General features: G+C 41.9%; 1 protein-coding gene across 5 annotated transcripts in view; it reads right to left on the reverse strand.

The window, feature by feature from the left end:
- Disp1 (dispatched RND transporter family member 1) overlaps positions 1–13,590 on the reverse strand; it is a 158,083-nt gene that overhangs the window by 58,204 nt on the left and 86,289 nt on the right. Inside the window, exon 1 of one of the 5 annotated variants that reach the window (XM_041635508.1) lies at positions 4,895–5,004. The exons of the other annotated variants lie outside the window; for them this stretch is intronic. The gene's annotated coding sequence lies outside the window, so the exon portion shown is untranslated. Of the gene's footprint in view, positions 1–4,894; positions 5,005–13,590 lie in introns of those variants that run through there. 5 annotated transcript variants of the gene reach the window in all.

Below are 13,590 nucleotides of genomic sequence, written 5' to 3' on the forward strand. Positions count from 1 at the left end.
CAGTCTTAGACAGAAGTGTCTTCTTACCTTCTGAGACAAATTAACTTTATTTTTGAGTTCATAAACTTTCTGCCATCAAATTTTCTTTCAATAAGAATATTTATAAATATCTCCACCTAAGCACTGAAAAAATTTTACAGGTTGCCAAGAACCATACTAAAGTATTGTTGCTATTATTCCCCATAAGCGTGAGATGCAGCATATTCGAAGCCATGTCTTTGGCCTAACCTCACAACCATCTACCTATTCTATGGCCATCCCATCAGAGCTCGTAGGCAGCATGCTTTCCCACACTAGGAGCAGGCGAACTGACTTAGGTGCAGGAGCTCTGAAAGGATTAGATTTTTTTCATGAGAACTTGCTGTCTGACTACTAAATTTGTGTATCAACTAGGTAGTTCAACTTACATAATAGCCACTATCACTTTGAAAGTGAGAAGTACCAAGCATTTTACCATTATATATCCACTCTGGATATGATTAAATATGTAACATATATTGATAAAGACATCAGAGAGAATAAACCATAAATGCTACATATCTTTATACAAAAGTACTGATAGTCTTTATAAAAACTTAATGACATAGGAGAAAATGGAGAGTCTTGGCCCACACTTGTAATGGAACATGATAAAAGCTGAAAACTTTACAAAGATGGGAAATTCACCAGAGCAAATAAGAAAAAAGCTGAACTTAGCTAGCTAGTGATGCACCATTGCTAAGACATGAATGCATACATGCAGGAATACATTCACAAGGGAATTCGGGCTTACAGAAACATTTGTTTTATGTCCGTGTTCCTTCGGTGTCAGGTCTATCAGGAAAAGACAGGGGTGTAAAAATGAGAGCTCTTTCTTACAATCTGGGACAAAGGATGCTAACTGCTATTTTCATTTAGCATGGACACCTACCTCCCTAAGTACGCACTTTAAGAGTTCTGTAGCACACTGCAGCTATGAAGGTAGTACTTGGAGAAGCCACAGAAAGGATCACACTCACATTGTAAGTGAGCATCATGAGAGAGGTGAGACTCACTGTCTTTGAGTCTGTAGTTCAGAGGTTAAATCTGGAGTACTGTGTGAATCCCTAAAATCAAAACTATACAAATCAAAGCAAAAGACGTTTTCTAACTCAGAAATGTCAAACAATGGTCATTAAAAAAAAGGCAAAGTCCTTCTGAAGGTGGTTCCCTAACTCCCACCCCAGCCAAGGCAACATCTAGATCACAAGTGCTGATGGAAATGCAATGAATACAACACACATCTGCAAAGCCACACACGTGTTCCAACAGTCTCTACCTCGTCTGCACAGCAGAATCACTGCGGCAATGTATAGATTTTTTTATGACAGAAACAGACCCCTGGCCGGCAGTTCTAATTTCATTCATGATGCAATGGTATGGCCATCAGTGATTTTGTTAAAGCTCCCAAGTGAATCTAATATGCAGCCAAAGCTGCCATTCATAGTTGATGTGATTAATGCTCATCAGTTCTTAAAAGGATCCAACTGTCACTCAAAATATTCCACATTCAGAAGATAGTTCAGGAAATGTAAACAGAGCTCACTTGTTTCCTTGGAGAGTTCTTGCACTGGAAGGGTGGAGGCAAGGACAGTACAGAAGAAGCCTTATTAAGACATCAGCATAAATGAGAGACAACTATAGAATTCCTGTGTACAATGTACAGAAACCTAAAACAAACAGTCACACAGTCTCAGTGACTTGGGGGTCTACTGAAGGCAGTTTAGAAAGTAACTAATTTGACGAATCAGTTTATTTAAACTTCAGGAAAAGTACATCCATAATCATTGCCAGTTTCTAAAGACTCCAGCTCCTCCAACAGAAGAGCATGTTCCCTGAAGTTCACACCAAGAAAGGGGAAATAATTCAGGTTATACTTGGAGCATCTTAAATTCCTAATGCTACAGCCACACAGCCTACAGATGACAAGGACGCTTCCCAACTTCATATATAAGAATAAATAAGAAAAACTAAGTGTTCTGGAAATAAACAGGGCCCATGGAATGTAAGTCTTTGTCTTGAGGTCATCTGAACATCCTCTTTCCTCAAGAAAACTCAACTTGCAACAAGGCAACTGTCTTCTAGAAGTCAGCACTTCCCGACCATGCTGGATCACATCACTGAGCCAGCTAACAGAGAGCAGGCCACAGGCTCATCTGGAGACATCGCAAGGCGTGATGCTTAACACTCCACACGCTGCAAACCAAACCCTCAGAATTCATCAGCTTGGAGTAAACACCCATCACTGAGGTAAGCCAAGAGGAAAATCTTTCCATTTATTGCCACACTAAATGATGGGAAGATTTTAAAAAGTTATCTCATTCTGTCAAACTCTGGAATTGCTCACCAGAAAGTATTTAAAACTATTTGATTTAATGGTAATGTGTTTACTGAGAACTAAAGTTCCCCTACAAATGCTGTGTCAGTCCCAAGCCCCCAACCCCTGCTGATCTATGAAGATTGAGAAGTAGCAACTCAAGTTTCCAGGGCAGTTTCCCAAATGGGTCCTTCCCTGCAAAGTCTGGCCCAGAATGTCCCAAGAGAGTCTTTTAGTTTATTGAGCAACTCGGGGAAACATCCCTCAAATCTGTATGAAACACTGATAAGGGCATCCTCCAAAAGAACTCTGAAACTGTTTTAAGCTTAGAAATCACTGAATTTGTAAAGGCTTTTTCTTACTTCAATTTGATCAGTATATTTACTTTTAATAAAACCAGGGTATAATTTTCATAATGATTTTTCTAGTCCTTACTTAAATTATCACTGCAAATACTCTTGAATTCTGATACATGTTTTGTGTATTATCACATGAACAGTACAGCATTTACTGTTGAGGTGAGATTCTTGTTTGCTTGCAGAAGTAATTAATCCATATTTTTCAGTTCAATAGGTAAATATCCCTATTTAGTGACCTGTAGTAATAGGAGCGGCGGGGCTGCGACCCAGCACCCCAGCCACCCGCACAGCTAGCTTTACCCGAAATAATTACACGGACACTGTATTCTTTTAAACACTGCTTGGCCCTTTAGCTCTAGCCCTTACTGGCTAATTCTGATATCCCGAGCAACCCATCTCTAATAATCTGTGAGCACCAGTCTTACCGGGAAGATTCTAGCCTACGTCCATCCTGGGTCGGAGCTTCATTGCGTGTGTCTGCCTGGGAGCGGGGCATGGTGTCTCTGCTCCAGCGAGCAGAGCTCACTTCCTCTTCCTCCCAGCATTCTGTTCTGTTTACTCCTCCCACCAAGCAGTTTCTTTATTGCTTAACCAATGAAATCAACAGATTGATATATGACACTCTCCCATCACTGACCTATATGAGAAGGACCTACTATGTGCCTTGTGAGTCTTCTTATAACTTAAATATGAATGCTGGCATTAAAGGATCCTATTTGCCAGTAACTAAAGTGAAATAATAAAAAGTAAGGTGAAGAGAACAACCAACCCACTCCATTTCTCATAGCTGGCATTTATATCTTTATGTGCTATATAAGAGATATATACATCTATACTTATCTATCTATATAATCAATCAACTAAAAAGTATATGCCCATTCTATATCACAAACAGTTCACTGTCTTGACCTTACCTCCTGTGTTGGGGGATGAACACTACTAGGACATGTTCAGTTTATGTCCGTGTGTGTTCACGCTCTCCAACATGCACATCTGTGTTCTAAGAGTTGCATTGTGAGAATGCTCAGATCTTAGAGCAGGAAAGACAGAAGGAGAAGAATTGGGAATAATAACCATAGAAAAGGAGCTTTCTCAGAGGTACCAAAAAGGGCAACTTATTCAATATAAGCTATGAAGACAAGCAATTACAGCTGAAGCTTAGAGGAATCAGTCATAAACAGATCACTTTTCAAGCTGAGACTAGGTTAACATGTGTTTCTTAAATGTACTGTAGAGCAATCATTTCAGATTACATATTCTTTATAATCTCTACAAGTAATTTATACTCATAATTCTTAATTTCAGGTGTATAAGCTACATAAAGCATGAGACAGTCCATATGACGTGTAATTCTGTTAAGTATTCTAATATTCAGTATTTGACAGTAAAAACATCTCTGCTGAAGGCATTTTTGCTCACCAGAGACTGCAATGAGAGATGTTAGCTTTCATTACCACACAGAAACATACTTTGTGAATTAAGATTAGTTTGAACTTTCTTTCTTTTTCCAGTTACATATAAATTATCCATTCTCACCTTAAACAAAAGTCAATACAGAAAAACCTATTTTGCTGCTAACAGGACATTGAGCAGCCATCACTGGTACAATTAAAATACATATGAGGCGCAATATTTAATTAGATCAGATGCAGCTCAGAGGAGTACACCGGGCTGAACATCTGAAATGATCCGGGGTAAAACTAAACCGGCTGTTGACGCTTAGCTCCCAAATGGGCTCTGTTCACAGGCTGGAAGACTAATTTACCGCTCTCTAGAAAGACTTAATTGCAGAAGTGAGGAAAGCGATTCCTATGGTTCTTTACCTAGCTTTTTATCAGCTGCTCCTGGCAGGGGCACATTTTCAACCCTCCCCGCCCCCCAGCATTCAGGCAGAGATTAAACAAAACTCTAAAGGTCTGAAACAATACATTCCCCTTTAGACCTTAGGTTTCCTTCCAGCTCTACGAAGAAAGCACACGTTAATAAACTTAGGGACAGCAGTCCTCCTTCTACTGCACCGCACTGCAAACCCAAATGGATGCTGCAAGATTTTTAAAGTAGTAAAACACTACTTGGAATTTAAATTAGAAAAAAAGTACGCTGGCTTTTAAAATACAGCCTTAAAAAAACAGGTTCAGTTTAAAAAGAAATTCCTTAAAACAACAAATACCACCTAGAGAAGCAGAAATAAAGGTATTACCTTTGTTAAAAGAAGGGCTCCTGGGCTCAGTTTGATCTGCGAAGGCGGCAGCAGGACTGGCTGGGCTGCAGAGCCCAGCACTGAGAAAGCAGGCGCTCCCAGGAGCAGAGCAGACGGAGTGAGTGACAGGCACACTCAGGCTTTGAATCGGCATGTAAGGGGCTGGGACTTCTGTGTTTGCTCTGGGATAGGACACAGGAGTTTTTCTCCTATTTAACCCCTTGGGGCAAAGTCTTAATAATGGTAACAGCTGGCATACAGAGGGACTTGATCTGAGCACGGAGGTCAGCCAGCCAGGATATGAAGGTGACATGTAATTTCTAGCCTTTTCCTGCTTCTACAGGGAAACTGCAACACGGGCTGTTTTTAGTTATAACGTCCTTTGATCTTCTGGATTTAGAGTTACTTAGTGGAGCAAAGCCATGTTGGCTGATACCGTGTGCTTGCTCAGTCTAGTTTAAGTATTAAAGACTCGATTTTCTGGCACATTAGCTACTACATCTAAACTAACACAAATAAACAGCAATACACGTTTAGTTCCACGTTTGGGAGCTTGTTTTCTTTCACAAATGGCTCTTGAGATCCTGCTTTCAAAGCAGAAAGTTCAGTCTTAAGAAAGGCAGAGTCTTCTTTTTAAAGAAGGAAGTATTAGCCAAAGCAGTGATAAGTGGGTTTTTGTTTTGTTTTGCCTCAGTTTTCCCAAACAAAAATGGCCATTGGCTAGATGGATTTACCATTGCTTTTTATAAATGGATGGCTAAGGATACCAGCATAAAATTCTACACTAAATCTGTATAAAACCCTGTAAACAAATACCATATATTTATAAATGATAGCCTTTTATTGAAACCATAAACTCCACCCTTCATGTCTTTAATAATAAAAATGTGTGAACAGTTTTCTGCCGGGAAATGCTGATTAGTTAAGCACGTGAAGAGTGGATATTCAAGTTTCCAAAGCAAAGGAGAGATAGGTGAAACCGGGTTTCATCAAAACAATGTTTTATACATCAAAGGAAGTCTCAAGAAAGTAAAAAGAAAAATGTGTGTGTGTGTGTGTGTATAAAATGGGGAAATATTCTCAAGTTGTATACTTGAGTGTCTGCATCCAGATACATGTTTAAAAACAAAAACCAGAAGTCATCCATAAAAAGAAAATCCACTTTAAAAGAGGCCAAGGTTTTGAAAAGTTATCTCTCAAGACATTCAAGTCACTAATATGCATCAGTGATTTCAGGAAATAAAATTAAAACCACAAAGAACTGGATATTATTTCATATCCTCAAAGACGGTCATAACAAAGAAAGAATTCCAAACATCATGAAGATCAGAGAAGCCAAAATGCTTCCATGCTGCTGGTGCCGCTGTGACAAGCCTAACAGCCACAGGAACCCACTAAAATCAGAGTCATCACAAGACCCGGCAGCTCCAAGTACAGCTGGTGCCTAGCATCACATACACTATTTCTGGGTTCATAGTCGGTGAAGCAGCCTTTTCCATATAACTTACTTGTCACCCTCCAAATAATCCTCGTGGTATTTTCACAACTACTGAGCCATGCTACTGCAGGGGTGGGAAATCTGACTTGCTGGTACATGTGTCCCGGGGAGACCAAACAGGTCACTGAATGCCACATTTTCACAGTGTTTGTGCTTTCTGTTTGTGACCTGACTGTTTAAAGGGCACTGCTGAAGAGTTACCTGGGATGCACAAATCAGGGAAAAATGTATATGTGAAATAAATGCTTTCAGGCATAATTGACATTGCTGTTAGACTTGAGTGTTAGTATTAGGGAACCAGCAATGTACATCAGGGGAGCTATCTCAAAGCAGAAACACACAAAGCCCGATTTGTACTGATTATTGGATGAGAATGTTTTGAACATGGGCTCACAGGAAAACAATCGTGAGTCTGAATGATTCCCTGTTCACTTGCTTCCATGACTTTCTGGACTTAACATTCACAAATGATAACTAACTCTATGTACCTAAGAGAACTGAAAACAAGTTCTTGCAAAATGTGGACATAAATACTCAGAGCACCAAAAAAGTAGAAACAACCTGCATGAGTAACGGATAAACATGTTTCCAATGTATCTTTCCAACACAATACAATTCAGCCATGGAAACAGAGACGTGCATGAAACAGCATGAGTCAACCTTGAAACCTTGTTAAGTGAAAGGCAGAAACAAAAGCTCACATATTCCATGACTTTATTCATATAAAGTGTCCAGAATGGGCAAACCACGGAGACAAAAAGTGAACTGGTGGTCACCCTGTGCTAGGGGTTGGAGCTAGCAGTGGGGACTGGCTGTTTATAGGTATGGAGCTTCCTTCTGAGGCGTGAAATGTTTCAGAAGTAAACAGTTGCACAATCTGGTGAAAATCTACTGGACCAGACACTGAAACAGTGAAGCCCTTGGTATGTTAATTATGTCTCAATAAAAATAAGGAAGGTATAAATTTCTAGCCATTAAGCCAGTGGCTTTCAATTTGAGTGTGCATCAGAATTTCCCAGAGGGCTTTGGATATACAGGTTACTGGGCCATGTCATATGGACTCTGATGCAGAAGGTCTTGGGCAGGGATCAGGGCTGGAGGCAGGGTGGAAAATCTGGTTTTCTAGGAAGTATGGGCCAGTGACCAGACCTGTATTTTAAGAAGCACTGCATTGAAGACAATGCCTAGGATCCTAAAGTTAACTAAAGTCTCCTAGATTTACCTAAAATACAATCAATGTGGGGGTGCGGTTAGGGGGCACGAAGTCAAGGAGAGGAAGGAAGGAAGCATCTAGTTGAGCAAAAATAATAGTCTCTGCCTTAGTTGGGTGTCTACTGTTGTGAAGAGACACCATGACCATGGCAACTTTTATAAAGGAACATATCTAGTTGGGGCTGGCTGCATGGCAGCATGCAGGGAGACCTGGTGATGGAGAAGGAGCTAAGAGTTCTGCATCTTGGATCTGCAGGCAATGGAAGGAGACTGTGTACTACAATGGGCATAGCTTGAGCATGTAAGACCTCAAAGCCTGCCCCCTCAGTGATACATTTCCTCCAAGGCGACACCTACTCCAACAAGGCCACACCTCCTAACAGTGCCACTCCCTATGGTCCAAGCCTTCAAACACGGGAGTTTATGGGGGACCTACCTATTCAAACCACCACAGTCCCTAATGTCAAAGTCTGATGATCTGATGTTACACATACTCCAAATACTGTAACATCTAAAAATCCTCAAGAAAACTATATTAACTAATTTAAAAAGGTTTTTTTTAAAACACTCTTTGGTCACCTGACAATATTTTGTTTATTAAAATGACTAATCCCATTTCTTTGTGCTTCTCCTTGCAAGAAATGAAAATGCTTTAGAGCTGGTTCCATACATGGCTTCAGGAAAGTCCATAAAACAGTAACAATGTCACAAAAACTAAAGGCTATCTCCAGCTCCCAAACCTGTACATCTTCATTTGCTTTGTAGCAGTTACTGATTTCTATCTGACCTTTTTTTCAAATTCAGACCACGTACAAACAGGTAAGAGAAAGTATTGTTGATATTATCACATGGTATTATGTTTTATAAAAAATATAAAGTACTATTTTATAAAACCAAACATGATTAATTTCAACCCCTTCAGTAGGTTTCTTAATATTATTCAGAACAAAAAGGGAAATACTTGGTGACCTTATGAAGTTCTAATACTATCTGAAAAGTGTTTTACTTTTTATTGTATAATTTGGATAACTTTCTTCTATGTGAAGTCCAGAGGAGCACAGAAGAGGGCTTAAGGGGCAGGACGGCAGAAGAGGCACACTTGGTATTCTTTCAAAAGTTAAAGAAAGAGCTGTTCACCGACACACTCCTTCCCGGCTGAAGCTAGAGCAGAATGCGGCTTTGTTACCCGACACTTATCACCACCGACTACTGCCTGTTCTCCTTATTGTTCAGTGTCAGAATGGCAATGCCTGAGTAAGCTGGGAGGCCACAGAGCAATATGCTACAAGGTGTTCTTTTCGTTTGGTCAAGTCAATAGCTTAGTAATTTGTGGATATAAATTCAGAAAAGCAACCCAGGAAAGCAACAGACAGGACTGCATGCAGGTGTATTTTAGTGTTTCCGGCACACAGATTATTAGATACCCACTAGAGTTCTTGACCAGAAGCCACAGTTGCTCAAGCTGCACCACAGTTCAGGAGGCAGGCGGTAAATACCCAGAAAACAGGCCCGGCTTTCTGAGCTCTCAACCTAGGAGTAGTCACTCCATCCAGATGTTACATTCTCCGTCTATAACACTTAAATCTTAGCAAAGACGACACTATAGGATCTGAATTCAGTTTTGATAAATTTGGAGGCGACTTCAAAAAGATAAAATAGGCCCAGTTTTACCATTTAAGATTATATTCCACGTTATGTTGGTAGGCTGGGAACAAAGACAGAGTAAAGGTCAAGTAGCAAAATGGTCCCTGGCCCTGTGTACTTAGAAAACGTGCATCAATCTTCCGTGCTCCTCTTATCTGACAACTGTCATCTGTTAATCTCCTTATCCCATTTCCTGCTGGAAATCCTATCTCCAGATCTGTAATTCTCACGAATGAAAACTGTGTGGCTTTATCTCCCACAGCCTGGCAGCTGAAGAATGTGCTCTTCCCCCTTCTTTTCACAGGGCCTCCAGCTCTAATCCACGATGCCCCTGGCCATCTTCACTTGTTTAACACTGATTTACTCAACCATCACACTGCAAAAACCTCCACTAAACCTGCTCTCTGAGGGCCCTCCGGCTTTGTTCGCCCAGATTTGAGGGTGTTAATGAAAACAGCCTCAGAAGCATGGGGACCATGTTTCCAGGGTAGGAGGGGAGGAGAGAGGATGATGGTAGGGAATATATATATATATATATATATATATATATATATATATATATATCAATTCAGAGAGAGAGAGAGAGAGAGAGAGAGAGAGAGAGAGAGAGAGAATAGCCTCCAAAAATCACAGTCACCTCTAGAAGGCTCTCTGCATTATTGTGATTCCCACCTGCCAGATTGTACACTGAAAACCACAAGGATACTGAAGACCTCTGAAACCACCAGCTGAAAGCCTTCCGGCAAGCAATGCTGTATATTTTCATACAAGAAAAGGAAACTCAGATCCTGAGTTTCTTAAGCACTTCCACCTCTTCCTCAAATGTCTTCTAGGACTTGTCCATTATGGCTTGTAGCGTCTGCTCCTCTTTCCTAACGTTAACTATGCTATTTTGGGTACCATTAGAGGGAGCCACATGCCACACAGGCTATTTCATTTTAAATTAATTTAGATGTAGAGGAACTAGAACTTCGATGCCCAAGTGCATCAGCACTGCCCTTTCGAGTGCTCAGCACCCACGCGGTCCAGGCGGCTGAACTGAGAGTGCAGACAACTCCCGCCAGAGCGCACACCAGGCCAGCAGTGCTCTAGCTCTAGGACACACGGCTTTGCCTCATTCTCCCTCTCAAGTGCATCTTCATGGTTCCCTCTTAGTCAGCTCCTTCACTCACACAAACTGCAGAGCTTTCTTCCACCTAAGAACTCCCTTCTCTGGCCTCCTTGTCCTTGGGCTACTCAGCCAACCTGTTCCTGTCTTTCAACTGCCACACCGAGCGCAGGTTTCATCCCACACTCCTCTCCCCACACCGATACAACTGCTGCTTCCAAACTGAGATTCAGCAGTCCTTTTTCAATGCTGTTTTGTTTGCGCTTCTCCACCTGCTGACCCTGCTGGCATTCCCTTTTCTCCTTACTCAGTTTCCAATCATCTCTGCCTTGTTAACCTCTACTGCATGTCCTTGCCTGACCCTCTGAAGTCTTACTCTAAACCTTGAGCTGTGCCGATAGTGTGTCTTTTGTTCTCTCTGCCATTCCTGCCTATATCATCACACTCAACTTCTGCTGCCTTATTTTGCAGCTTCTGTTGTCCAAGGGCATTTCTTTTACATGTCCCATTGGCCATTCAAAGTCAACAACCTAAAACATAGATTGTCAGCATCAAAGAACTTCTTGAGTTTTCCTATTCTTTTTATACCAATTTTATTTTAAGAGTATAAGTGTTTGTGCAGTGTCCACAGAGTCCAGAAAGAGCATCATACCCTCTGAAACTGGGGTTATAGTTATGAGCCATCATAAAAATGCTGGGATTTGAACCCTACTCCCCAGGAAAAGCAGCCAGAGCTCTTAACTGCTGAGCCGTTTCTCCAGCCCAGAGTTTTCAGATCTACTCTCTCAACACTTAAGCCCACAATTTCCACTTCAATAGTTATCCATGGGCCACTAGATCTATGCTGCATCCTGAGGTATAGCAAGAGTCATCCTTGATCTCTAAGTAATTACAACTCTTTTGATTCCCTCCCAAGCTACTGTCATTCCTTCACTCCCTCAGTCACCTTAGTTGAATTTTCCCTTGGATAAATACTGGAGCCTAACAAAGACGATTAGTGCACAGCTTATACTTTTTCCAACCTATAAAACATAGAGTTTCTATATTCATCAGTAGAAGATACAGATCTGATCAAGTTACCCTCATTCAGAAAGCACTAATGGTTCCCCTGTCCCAGTGCACAGTTCAGACTTTTTAGCTAGATTACAAGATCCATTACTGAGGTCCTTTTTCTCTCCCAGGCAGATGCCCTCCAAAACACGTTTTGCTTTCTTCCTTGTGCTGAGGGTGTGGTTCAGCATTAGTTAGAGGTTGCCTGGCATGCTGGAGGCCCTGGATTCAATCCCTAGCATGAGGGATGCAGAGTCGGGTCACATGGAACTTGCTTTGCCCTGAGCAAGTCTGCACACATCCTCTCCTTACTTACACTTTGCCTTCTACAGCCATGCCCTTTAGTTACATTTCCAACTTCTTCCCACAATCCCTTTCTTTGTAAAGCACATGCCCAACCATGTCTTCCATGAGGCCTTTTCTGAGTGCCTGATGCAGAAATCCTGACACACTACTCTATGTCACATGACCCTAAGAGCTCTATTGCACCACTTATCATAAGGCAATTTTATACATTTTTAAATCGGAGCCATTTACATCTCTCTTCTGCCTTCTCAATCTACATTTAAAGGCAAAGGCTCTACTATCTTTAGGACTCTAAGGAAGATATTATAAAGCACACTGTGCTAAGTTAAATATTTACACTTAACAAATATTGACTAAACAAGTCACATTTCACAATTTGTTACTATTACATATATTGCATTATTATGCAGAGTGTAGTATTAAAATATAGTTTTCAAAATAAAAGTCAATCTACAAAGTTCTACTTTCCTGCTGATTGACCACTCCCACCACAGCTGTGGGGAAGAAACAACAGTCAGGATTAAACTCATGTCCAGTGGCTATTCACTTCTTCAAACCAGTAGCAGCCAGTTCCGGAGTTAATAGGCAAGCCCATTCTCAGAGAGTTTTCAACTCTCTTGGTTTTTGTGGAAGGGTTTTCTTACACATTAACAAAAGTATTTTTAAACAACAACAAAAGAACTTGTCCTCCACAGTGAGCCACTACAGGCATTAGTCTGTGGATATACTACTTAAATTCTGGCTAATCTTCCTATGGTGAATCTGATCTCTGTGACAAAGTATCATGGAAACGTACAAGTGTAGGAATTTTGGTTTTTATCTTATATATTCTTTGCCTGATTTGATTAAAATTAGAAAATCATATGCATCTTATCAATAATACAAGAAATATTTTGCTCATCTAGAATGGCATTCACATAATATGAACCAATAAGCTACTAAAAACATTTTAAAGAGATCAGAAACTGGAACATGTATTTTAGAAGAAGACGCACGGGCACCAGTGGGTCTCAGTGAAGAAAGGACACGGGCACAGTGGGTCTCAGGGAAGGACACGGGCACAGTGGGTCTCAGGGAAGAAGGACACGGGCACAGTGGGTCTCAGGGAAGAAGGACACGGGTACAGTGGGTCTCAGGGAAGAAGGACACGGGCACAGTGGGTCTCAGGGAAGAAGGACACGGGCACAGTGGGTCTCAGGGAAGAAGGACACGGGCACAGTGGGTCTCAGGGAAGGACACGGGCACAGTGGGTCTCAGGGAAGAAGGACACGGGCACAGTGGGTCTCAGGGAAGAAGGACACGGGCACAGTGGGTCTCAGGGAAGAAGGACACGGGCACAGTGGGTCTCAGGGAAGAAGGACACGGGCACAGTGGGTCTCAGGGAAGGACACGGGCACAGTGGGTCTCAGGGAAGAAGGACACGGGCACAGTGGGTCTCAGGGAAGAAGGACACGGGCACAGTGGGTCTCAGGGAAGAAGGACACGGGCACAGTGGGTCTCAGGGAAGAAGGACACGGGCACAGTGGGTCTCAGGGAAGAAGGACACGGGCACAGTGGGTCTCAGGGAAGAAGGACACGGGCACAGTGGGTCTCAGGGAAGAAGGACACGGGCACAGTGGGTCTCAGGGAAGAAGGACACGGGCACAGTGGGTCTCAGGGAAGAAGGACACGGGCACAATGGGTCTCAGGGAAGGACACGGGCACAGTGGGTCTCAGGGAAGAAAGGACACGGGCACAGTGGGTCTCAGGGAAGAAAAAGTCTTCCATTCTTCTGTAGATGCTGGAAGACTACACAACATTGACTTTAACCTAGCCAAAAGAAATTATCATTAAAAACCCCAGGCTCTTGGGAGGAGATGGTGGGAGGATCAGGAGTAC

The sequence above is a fragment of the Microtus oregoni genome, unplaced genomic scaffold (genome assembly GCF_018167655.1).
Source record: "Microtus oregoni isolate MIOR12 unplaced genomic scaffold, Mior012 000047F_ref0000412, whole genome shotgun sequence".
NCBI classification, from domain to species: Eukaryota; Metazoa; Chordata; class Mammalia; order Rodentia; family Cricetidae; genus Microtus; species Microtus oregoni.